Here is a 12,386-nt window from a genome sequence, read left to right as displayed (position 1 = left end):
AACCAGTGTTATGAACAACCTGAAAAGCAAAAAAGACTAGAAAAAACAGCATAATCTAATCCGCAGCTAGTTTTATCAGTTTAAGCCTATCCATCCTTATTCAAACCCAGACACTGAGACAGGACTTTGCCAGTATGGTCAGCCTAAGGACACTCTACAGCAGGGATATCAAACTGCCGGCCCACGGGCCAATTTCATCATACTGAAGCCACGCCCACCCCATTGCCTTCAATGCAAAAAGGGTTGTGATGCGTTGTGACATGTCACGTGACGTGGCGAGTTTAACACCCGTGCTCTACAGGCTAACCAGCGTACTAAAAGAAATGACTGCAAACTGACAAGATGACCTCATCCAATGGCATTATGAAGGGGTGAGTATATCAAATTTTGAAGAATCTAATATGAGAATCTGGCTTGATCTCTCCTTCCCCAAAATACTGACCAAAAAACTTGACCAAAGAGAAAGGAGAACCAACAAAACATCATCACTTCCCTTTCCTATCCCCACAGACCCCCCAGACTGCTATCCAAAACTGCATTAACCCTCACATACATAATTCCCCATTGACTTTGCTTGTGGAAAGCTGGCAAAGGAAGTGTGATGATATTGACATTGCAATCTCTTTCTAAGAAATCATGATTACAAGCCAGGCACCCCAGCACCCAAATCTCAACCATGTGTTTGGTAGTGTCCTAGAAACTGGGAGGCTGAACTTTTCATTGATTATTTTGACCTCTGAGGGTTACAGTATTTACAAACAGTGTTACCAGGACACTAACAGGCCTGATTTTTTTTTAATTTAAAGAGGGATTAGTTAAATAGGAGATTTAAACTGATAATCATTTCAATGCCTAGATGATATGCTGGGGTTTTCCATCCTTGGATTACATTATCTGTAGATAAAAGTTACTGATATCAAATCAGTCAGAAACACAGTCCAATATTAATATGAAAAATGAAGCAATGTTCAACAAATACTTATATAATTACTATTTAGGCTATACAAATATCTCCAAAGTAAAAATTAAGTGTTCCCCACAAGGATTCACAACACAATATTATGCATTTGAAAGTAAAGCCTACTGAATTCAATGCAGTTGGCATTACAAATCAATTCCAGAATATAAATTTCCTCATAATTCCCCCATATTTTCACCTTCTTCTAACAACCCAGGTCTCAAAAATAATATCTGCCATGACTACAAAAACATAAACTTGTATTAACATTCAACCATCATGAATTACCTTGACTCTAAAAAGGAGTTACCCAGTGGAGGTGAGAGAATTTAAAACATATAAAATATCTACAGAATTATGTGATTGTTGACGAAGGCAACAATGGATTGTCCCAAAAGCAAATGTATTGGCCATACATGTATTGTCCCAAAAACAAAAGTATTGGCCATACGTCAGAATGACCTTGAAATTTTCTCATAGTAAACATATACAAATATTTTACTTTAATATAACATATTACAGTTCTAATACATTACAATGATATGCTAATGATATTTTATTTTTTCCATCCTTAGTGAATTGAACTATGGATATCCTATGGAATGTCTAGGGAACAACAGACTTCAACTGAACTCTAGAAAGATTGAGTGACTTTGGTTTTAAGGCTTTCCAGATCTGGGTCTTTTACTATCTTTGGTACTTTGGATGGGATGGCACTGACCCAGACAGATCTGGTCAGTAATAGGGGGATCCTTCTGGATTTATAACTCCTGTTCAAGGAGCGTGTGGCAGTCACTGCCAGTTATATGTGCTCATAAAATGACACATGTTAAATCTTTGTATTAATTGTCAGCTTGCTTCTGGATATGATTCAAGGTGCTGGTTCTGACTTTTAAAGTCTTAGATGGCATGGGGTCAAATTAGCTGATTATATCTACTTGTCCCATCAAATTTGGCAGCAGAATCTGTGGGTTGCCATCTGAGAAAGATCAGAAAGATCTGATGGGACTTACGAGGTGAACCTTTTCTTCTGTAACACCTGCCCTCTTGAACATTATCCCTCCCAAGATTAGGTTAGCCCCAACCTTTATTACTTTCTAAAAAGCCATTAAAACATGTGTTTCCCCCAACAAGCCTGTCATGGTTCTGATAAATGAGACAGTTCAAACAAAATGCAAGCATTTTTAATATGAAAAGGGTTAATAATGAAACGAAACATCACCACTCATGTAGGGATGCCAGAATCTGAAATCTCCTCCCCCCAAACCCATCATAACACACACACAATCCCCGCCCTTATCTACACGTCATAAATCACATTATCCAATTAGTTTTACATATGAGGTTTCACTTCCCATTCTGTACGCGGGCTTTTCTCATCTTCTCACAACATCTGAGTAGATTTCCTCCCCCCCCCAAATGAAGCAATTAAAGTAACAGGCTGTCTCTTATATTATCAGTGCAAAAACATGTTAATGTTTGCAGCATTGACAAGGGACCCCGTATGCTGGCTATGTGCACTCTTCTATTTGTGGTTTTTTTATCTATGTTTAAATTATTAATTGGTTTTTGTAGTATTTAATAGATTTTATTGTATGCTGTCCAGAGTCACTTGATGTGAGATGGCCAGCCATATAATTTTAAAGATGGATGGATAGACAGACAGACAGACATAGATCTGAAAACATATGTAACAAACTTTGTCACATTCATTTAGAAAAAAAGTTAAGATTCCTTTTACTCCATGTAAAATGTGGAAAAAACTACAATCTGAGCAAAAACAACCAAAAAACATTCCACATTGACTAGAGTGCAAATAATTTTCTGTCACATTTGTATATCATCATGACTAGCCTTAGTATATATTCATACCAACCATCTGATTCTAGTAATATATTCTTTCCATTCAAATATAAAGTCCCAATTTCTAAAGCACGGAAGCTTATTCCTTCTCATTTTGTCAAATTCCTATTTGATTGCCTGGTATTCTATAAACAAGGTTTCATGTCAATACACTAACTATAATACATAGAAGCCAATTACAGTTGCCTCAAATGATTTGACACCGTGTTTGGGGAATCCTATTATCTGACTATAGTGCATAATTAACACTAACTTATAAGAACAGAAACTCATTACATGAAGGCAAAAAAGCAGAGGGAGATTTTGTATGAAGGTAGGAATTTACAGAATCATGAACCTTACAACCACACCATTACAAAATTATGTTCCAGAGATTGAATCACTCATTTAAATTTACTGGTTAAATTAGATACTGAAGGAAGGACTCACTGGAGAAGAGCCTAATGCTGGGAAAGATTGAGGGCAAGAGAAGAACAGGATGACAGAGAATGAGGTGGCTGGATGGAGTCACTGAAGCAGTAGGCATGAGCTTAAATGGACTCCAGAAGATGGTAGAGGACAGGAAGGCCTGGAGGAACGTTGTCAATGAGGTCGCGATGGGTCGGACACAACTTCACAACTAACAACAACAACAAATATACTATCTTCACATATGTTAATCCTTCAAGCGTGATTAAGCAATCATTGTAACAGTAGTAATCCCAATACAGTTCTCAACTTACAATCTTCTGTTTAGCGACTGTTAGAAGTTACAACACCACTGCAAAAAGTGACTTATGACCTTTTTTCACATTTACAATTGTTGCAGCATCCCCATGGTTATGTGATCTAAATTCGGACACTTGGCAACTGGCTCATATCTGTTACAGTTGCAATGTCGTGGGGTTATAAGATAACCTTTTGTGACCTTCTGAGAAACAAAGTCAATGGGAAAGCCAGCTTCACTTTACAAAATTAACAACTGCAGTGATTCATTTAATAATTGTGGCAAGATGGGTTGTAAAATGGGCAAAACTCACTTAACAATTTATCTTGCTTAGCAAGAGAAATTTTGGGTTAAATTGTGGTCGTAAATCAAAGACTACCTATATGCTAAATCAAACCAAACAAACTACATTATGTTTTAATATCATGGCCTAGTTCCTCATATGCTAAACCATAATGTGGCTTGTTTTGTTTCAGTTTATTATCTATGGTTAATATGAAATTAATTCCTTATTATATTGAATTCAGTCTTACACTGTTTACAATTTAAAGATAGTTATAGTGTATGATTTTCCAAATGGTGAATTAATTTGTGAATAGAGATAAAGAAGCAAATATAAAAAAGTAAAAAAAATTCATCACATATTCACACATAGACTGCAATAAAATACTATTAAAACATAACCGATATAATAAGCATAAATCATATTAGAGAACTGTAAATAACAAGGTAAAAGCAACAAAACAATCTTTTTTTTTTAAAAAAGGCTAACATTTATGTAACAGCCAACTCAAGATACAAGTGACAGAACTCATAAAATCCCCCCCTAATTCTAGTCTCATTTTTGAATGTAATCTAGTTGAAAGATAATTCAGAGCAGCCTATTTCAGGGACAAACAGACTACTAGTATAATTATATTTTGAAGTAACCCATACCAAAAGCACCAAGGTAGAAGATGTCCTTCATAATTGTGCCTAATGAAATTTAGAAATATCCATTCTTTTTATTGCTATATCTATTCTAAACCAAATTTATAGTTAAAATTGGTTCCACAAAATTCTTCACTTTAGTTTGAATCCTGATTTTAAAAAAAGCAATTCCTATCAGGAAACCAAGGCACAGTTATAGTGAAAAATACAGTTTGTGGTATAGTTCACTTATACTCATCCTTTTATTGATATTGTTGTTTGCAAGCAGTACTGTATTGATTTCATATTACTATGAAATAGTTCAAAATTTTGAGTAACAAAACATTCATGCACATTGCAAATAAGTTGATATGGCCCAAACTTAAAAAGAAACTTTTGCTGATATAAAATTGGTAAAACATGGCATAAACAATTTACTAGAGCAACAGTGCTCTCCAAGAAAACTTTAGTTTATTAGTGATGAAATCCTTTTTTTAATCCGTTTTCATTTATTTAATCTGTTACTGCTTGATCTGGATAAGCATTTTAGCTGAAATCAGTTTCACTTTTGTTACTATTGTTTCTCTCTAGCTGCAGAAGCTGTACTGCCAACTCTACACAGGGAGAGAACTTGCTAGTTACAATAAAATAGTCTCCAATTAAATATTTTTAAAATAACAAAAAGATTCCCTTTTTAAAAAACAACTGAACAATTCTGTATAAAATATATATTATTCATATGCTGAAGCTTATGAATATATAACAAATTCTATATCATCATATAAGTATAAAATTCATCAAGACAGATCATTTAAATATCATTTATTATAGACAAAATGCTGGTTAAAACCAATCTTGCAAACTGTAATACCTCAAGGAATGGAGATGTGGTAAAGTTATTTTAAAATGATTTAAAATTCTAACACAGAGATTCTCATTTTTATTACTGCTGCACAGCTATTTACTTGGAAGTTAAAGCTGAAATGGGATAGAAATGTGAAAGACATTTCAATATTTGCAGTAATTTTATAGAGCCATTTCAAAAAAGTTCAAAACAATCAATTTCATCAAAATAAACAGGCTTTATTTTCTCTAAAACGTTAACCAAAGTCCACTGACGTCAATAAACTGTATTTTGGGCAAATCCAGCCAAAGTAATTCCGTGAATGTATTGACTAAATCTTACCATTTGGCATCTCTATATTCTGACCTTACTAGAAAATACAGTAACCGAGCTCTCAAACAAATATAAAAATATGAATATGAAAATAAACATGTACATGTACATATACATATCTATATCTATACCTATAATCAGCAAACCCAAATTATTTTAGCTACAGGGTATAGCAAAACTACTTTAGAGCACTTCCTCATGTGGGTGTGTTAGATAACTGTCAGTCCCAATGCTAAAATAAAGCATGCTGTGACTGAACCAATCGTACCATAGGATGCTCTAATCTTATATGGGAAGGGACTTCAAAGAGTTTCTAAGTGCATAATTCATAATACCCAGCTTGGTTATTATGAATTACTGCTATACTGCTCATAACAAAACATTCTTTATTTCTTTGTGTAAATTATAAAACTCAACGTATCTGTCAATAAAGATACATATAAATGAAACTGTAGAGAAGTCTTTTACAAAATTAAAAGATAAACATAGAATATAGGAAAAAATAAATTAAAATACATTAAAAACTTAAAAACAATTAAAAGCGAAGGGAAAGAAAAAAATATTTGAAAAAGCAATGTCCAATCTTCTTTACAACAAGTATAGGCATACTTGAAACCATTTTCCTTATAAATTACATAACATGGTTCTCTTTTCCCCATACTAATATCCTTATTAATTGGCCAATCTGGAAATCCTCTATTCATTTTAATCCATTTTCAGCAGAAAGATCATAAAGGATTTCTAATCTTTTATAGAAGCACCTCTTCCCTCCCTAATTAACAATTTAGTCAATTCTGCAAGTTCTTCACAATCCAATCCTCTGATTATAAATTTTTGAAGAATATTTTGAATGAAAGGGTCAGTATTTTATTGGCAAATTCACTTTTTATAATGTCATATTTTTTTAAAAAAAAATGTAAGAAAATATTAAAAATTTTCAAATACCTCACTTTCTGTAATGAAATATATTCCTCATCTCAGGCTTGCATTACAATAATATATTTTACTTTTTAATGGAGTGTAGAAGGTAGTTTATTTGGCATTTACTACCTATAGCAATAAAAAAAATAAACATGTGAATCCCTACAAGTAAAAAAGCTAATCCCAAATGGTAGATATACCAATATCGGTTATATTACATTTTGCTTTTGGGATAAACGGCTCCCAATCACTGCTAAAACTTACCAAGTGGTCTAACTTCAACAACACTAAATGAGTGTTGAGTATACTTCAACTGAAGAATATTTGTAGGCAACTGTTGATTTGTTCTTAAAGTATAGGAAGGATAAGATTATATATTCTTGTTGTATTACCATATCAAGTAATATATTATGGGGATGGCAGATGCTACAGAATTGTACCAATAATATCAGCCCTAAAACATCTAAATGGAGTAAGACAGCAAAAACTCCCTCAAAGTAGCTTATATCAAAGCAAGGAGTTTTGTTTTCCAAGAAATATTACCTGTTATCCTGGAAGAAGTAGCAACCTTAATGAAGGTGAGCAGCTTATCCTTTATTTTTCCTGAAACCTTGCAGAGCTTTTATTTTTAAGAACACAACATCAATAATTTATTTTGAAAAAAGTATATGGTGATGGAAATAAAGTTCATTATAAAGCTGAATTAGCTTTCAGGCCTCTGATATCAAGAAAGACCTAATACAATTAAAAATAAAAACAGTCTCTTTTTATTTATTTTTTTGTTTTGAATGGATTATCACTGTTGAAAAATAAGGGGTTTATCCCTGCATTTAAATATAAGCACAGCCAAATTAAAAATACAGGAACAGAAAAACTTAACTCCTACTGATTAACATTTATTTTCCAAAGCATAGTAATTAGTCATAGTTTTTCAAAATCTTTTACACAACCCCCTTGTAGTTGTTCTAGTTGTTTTTAAAGAACCAGTAGAGTAGCAGTTGTATGTATTCTGTGGCAGCCCTGACACAAATTCAGGCTTAAAAGGCCATTAAATCGTTCAGTTTAAACAGACTTAAAAAAAGGAGGGGGGGGGGCGGAAGTTCATATGAAGCTGCTCAAAAAAAATTCAACAGGCTACACTATACATACTTCATCTTTTTTGGGTAGAATAAAAATAAACCATCTTCAGCGCCTGAAGAATATGTAAGTTATCAGCCGAATTTAAAAGATTGTATAAGATATACTGGGACACTGTAAAAGGTATCACTTCCCTTCAGTAACACAGAGCAAAATACAGAGTGAAGACTAGAAGGGAGAGAATCAGCTGAGAAAGAGTTCTGTATATAAAGGAGGGGGCTGGAAAGGAAGAAACCAAGGTTCCCAGCTCTCTTTTTAAAAGTTTGAATTCTCACATTCTTCTTTAATATAATAAATAAGCAAAATTAAAGACTTGTTTTTCTATATAACAGATTGAGAGTAATGCATTTTTAAAAATGTCATCTGAGACAAGTACATGTACAATAGTGCATTCAGTCCCCAAATATTTATTTTATTTTATTTTTAAAAAGCTTTCAGAATAGTAATGCCTACATACTAGGTAGAAATTTGTTTTTATAGATAGTAAATGTGGACTTTAAACTTACATACACCAAACAAAGAGCAGCCACTGTAATTTCTGCTTGCCGGCATTACAGTAAAACTCAATTTACAAATACTAACAAAAACAACCCCTCCAAAAACATGCAACAGTAAACAAGGAATATATGATATATGGACAGACAGATGGAACTGCATAAACAGAAAACGGGGGGGGGGACAGAAACCCACTACCATACGGAGAAGGTTGTTTTAAAGGAGTGGAAGATAATGATTTACTTGGAGCTAATGTTGGAAAAACAAACATATTTGTTTCCTTCACTGATTTAAAATAAAAAGTAATTAAAGTGAATTACAAAAAAAGCACATCTCTGAATAAGTGAGAAGGGGGCACGCATTTATGAAGAAGCAGGCCTATATATATGTTCCAAAATCTAAGCCCACTAACAGGTCTCGCAAACTTACATCACTAAAATATAAACAAAAAAGCAACACGAGATGAGCTAACAGAGGAGTATCAAGAGGAAAGGGGTGTTGTGGGGGAGGAAGGAAATTTCTCTCTCTTTTTCTTTCTTTTCATTTTTTTATAAAAGTTGGCTGGCCTACCTTGCTCCCCAGTCCTCAGTCTGTCTCCTCATAGTCGCTGTCTCCCTGGAAGTGCAGTGTGAATGGTAATGACTGCCTGTCTCCCTAATGAGTCCATTTTCCTGCTCTTGATGTTGTGTATATACACACACTGCAACCTACCTTACAAACCACAGAGACGGGAGAGGGAGAGGGAGGGAGAGAGAGAGAGGGAGGGAGAGAGAAAGAGCAAGCGAGAGTGTGAGAGACAGAGAGAAAAAAAGACAGAGAGAGAGAGAGAGAGAGAGAGAGAGAAAGAGAGAGAGACAAAGCCCTCCTACCAGACAGCAGACAAGCCTCCTTCCCCTATCCAGCAAAATACAACTCGGCTAATGCAGCAACAGGTTCAGCGCTGCCAGACTGAGACTGTAACAGAAAGGATATATATAGTGGAGATCAAGATTGCTGGCAAACATATCGTTTAATGTCAGCTGGCCCCACCTTCCTTATTTATGTTACAGGATGTTGGAATGCATTGTTCCAGGCAGTCCATGTAATTACCATAGATGCATTTTTTGTGCATATTAGTAGGAAGGACTGAACTGCATTAGCCACTCTGCTTTGTAACCTGATAGCTTTAACACATGCATGGAAGGTGTAAACATATCTCTTTTGATAGGCAAACTACACAAAGCTCACAGACGCTGGGCATGAGATTTTTTTTTAAGAAAGCTACTACTGAAGATAGAGATTTCCCAAGACAATAGTGAAGCATTGAAAACTGATCTTGTTTTGAGATGAAAGCTCTAAAAGATGCTGCAGTGCAAATTTAAAAAAGGCCATTACCCCAGCATTTCCTCCCACCCAATTAGACAGATAGATGATAGATAGATAGATAGATAGATAGATAGATAGATAGATAGATAGATAGATAGATAGATAGATAGATAGATAGATAGATAGATAGATAGATATTATATGTGTGTGCATGTGTGGATAATACTGTATATAATAACGTATATAATCACAGCCTCCACTTCTAACCAGAGAGGGGCAAACTTATTACAGTTTGTAGTGCAGGATATAATATAAAAAGGACAGAAATAAACACCATTGCAAGCACTAGGATTATGTGGTGTGCAAATGCAAAAATCAATGCATATATTTCCCAATCACAAGCTATTACAGAACCCATAGAGAATTCTACAGAACCCTAGAATTCCAAATAACTCCAACTGAGAAAAAAGCTGGTCTAATATTACAAAGAAACGTGCATGCATCATAGAATAACCAAGATTGAATTCAGTATCACAACAAATACAAGTTCAATATACAAGTTCAAGCAGAAAGTAGATATGGTCCTAAGAAGACTATTTTATGACTATGATTAACAAACTATCTTAGAAATAAGTGAATATAAGCAAACAGTATAGTTTTAGGGCAAACCTCCCCCTCCTTCCTTACTAAATCAGACAGTTAGCTTATGTGCCTTATGAAAAAAGTTCACATTGATAACATTAAAACTGAGGAACGCAGTTTGATACTTTTCAGCAAAGTTAATGATATGTTTGCCAAACTGTCTTGTTGAGGTAGGAAAGAACCCATCCTCTCACAAGTGCACTGTAGTTTTTCAAAAAACAACAATAATAAATTTATTAAAGTTTACAAATACAAAGATAAAAATTTAATACTAAGAAAAACAAAAGTAGAAGATAGAAAAAGGAAAGTACAAACAGATAGAAAAAAGTATATATAGTAATATATATATAAACTTTAGTCAAATAAATCCAATTTGTATTCCAACTTACCACTTTGTCTAAGAAATAAAACATTTATAAACAGATCTTTAAAATCTTGTCATTCAATCCTAGTCAAATTCCATTAGTAGCTACCAGAAACCACCTGACATTTATTTTAACCCTAGTCAAATATATTTCTTGTTTACTTTTAAAAAGTTTGATCTTTAATCCCATCAAATAATGTTCCACAAGTTGATTTCTTCTGATTTTCTTTTGTCTCTTCTTAGAAAGTATTTCAGTAGATAACTTATCCTATTTGTTAATCCAAGATAAGAAGGCTTTCCAAATCATTTATCTTATATATTATTTGTACATTCTCTTTAAGACATCAGCCACTTTCAAATGTAAATCCATTGTGGCATCTTTTTCCATATCACTCTTGTAGTCCAGGACTTTTTTAAAATCCATTTTCAAATCCACATTCAAATTGATCTTAGTCTGTTTTATCCAGTAAAATCTGTTCTTTTATATTGTCTGTTAAATCTATTTTTATAGTATCAGGCAATCTTTTAAGCAATTTCTCATTAGATTATTTCAAACAATATTAATTTCTTCTATAGTCAAATAGCGCTGTTCCTTTTAGCAATGGGTCTTTTCGTCTTTAATTGTAAGCCTTTGTGCTGTCTGGTCAACTTCAAAGTTTTTTTTTTCAAAAAGCAAAGTTCTTTAATACTTAAACTTGCATAAAACATCTTTCATCCAGAGTAGAAGGACATTTTCTTGGTATAATAAAATCTGCCCTTCAGAAGGTTCTTAACATCCATAAAATAAATAATAAGCATGAAGAAGCTAATGAACTGAAGAGCCTTCCTGGATGAGAAGTGAAATGTTTTCAAGGGGAAAACCAAGAAACTCTAGTTGCCATTTCGAACAGCAACTTTGGGATAAATAATAAGCAATTTTCTAAAGTAGTTAAGAGCGGAAGTGACTGAAATCAGTGTCAGTTGGAAGATCAACGGCTAAGATTAAATTATTTTCTCTCAGCTCCCAGAGTTCTCAAACCTGCCAGTTATCACTATTTTATTATCTCTTTGTGTGCAGCGTTGTATGGAGCACACTTGTGACCAATCCTGGCACCCTCCTTCTTCTGGAGAAAAGTTCTGAGGATCTGATCTAATCATTGGTTCCTTATATTACCATGACCATTGATTCCACTCCCACGAAACTTATCTTTAATCCACCACTGCTTCCTCAGAAGTCCAACAAGTGCAATATAGGTAAAGGTAAATTTACCTTCAAGTTGCACTTCTGGGATTTTTTAAAAAAAATTCTCAGTTTAGTTTACAACCCTAATATTCCCCAGATATGTCACATTCAAACACCAAACAAGCCTAATCTTTTTTTAGTTTCTGAAAAGGTCAACCAGGTGCTGCCACCTGCTGTCTACCCTTCCAGGTAAACCAGATAGGAGACTCAACTAGATGAACTAATTCTACTTTATTGTAAGACTACATAAACAGAATATTGCAAGTCTGAAAGTATAAACTTCCCATTATCTGCCTTAACTGCTTGATCCATTATGGTGGGTCTGTCCTAAGTTTCTTTTTCTGACTGTTAAGCCACTGGGAGCTCATGCCTCTCTCATCTCATTGTTTCCTAGGCATCATATCTTCCCCTTATTCCCCAAGGTCATCCACACATTCCATTTGCTTAGGCATTGCAATAATATGCAAACACATGCATACCAGCAATCCTACTTCCTTTGCTATGTTTTAATAATTTAAGTAATTGATTTACACATTTTCTACTTCATCAACTTTAAAGAACTTGAGCAACTTACCAGTGACATAGTAAAATTTCATGTTTCCTGCCTTAGAAATGCAAATTGTTACCGGTATGTCTTAAGATTTCAAACCCCCTCCCAGCCATCCATTCTGCTGTGGCAATGGAAAG

At 34.1% G+C, this 12,386-nt stretch overlaps 1 long non-coding RNA gene across 1 annotated transcript in view; it reads right to left on the bottom strand.

Moving 5' to 3' along the window:
* LOC308667140 overlaps positions 1 to 8,873 on the bottom strand; it is a 178,702-nt gene extending 169,829 nt beyond the window's left edge. Inside the window, exon 1 of the long non-coding RNA XR_014026239.1 lies at positions 8,737 to 8,873. This is a non-coding gene — a long non-coding RNA (uncharacterized lncRNA). The remainder of the gene's footprint in view (positions 1 to 8,736) is intronic.
* Between the last annotated feature and the right edge of the window lie 3,513 nt (positions 8,874 to 12,386).

Source organism: Vipera berus, assembly GCF_964194415.1.
Source record: "Vipera berus genome assembly, chromosome: 4".
NCBI classification, from domain to species: domain Eukaryota; kingdom Metazoa; phylum Chordata; class Lepidosauria; order Squamata; family Viperidae; genus Vipera; species Vipera berus.
This window is presented reverse-complemented; position numbering and strand designations above follow the sequence as displayed.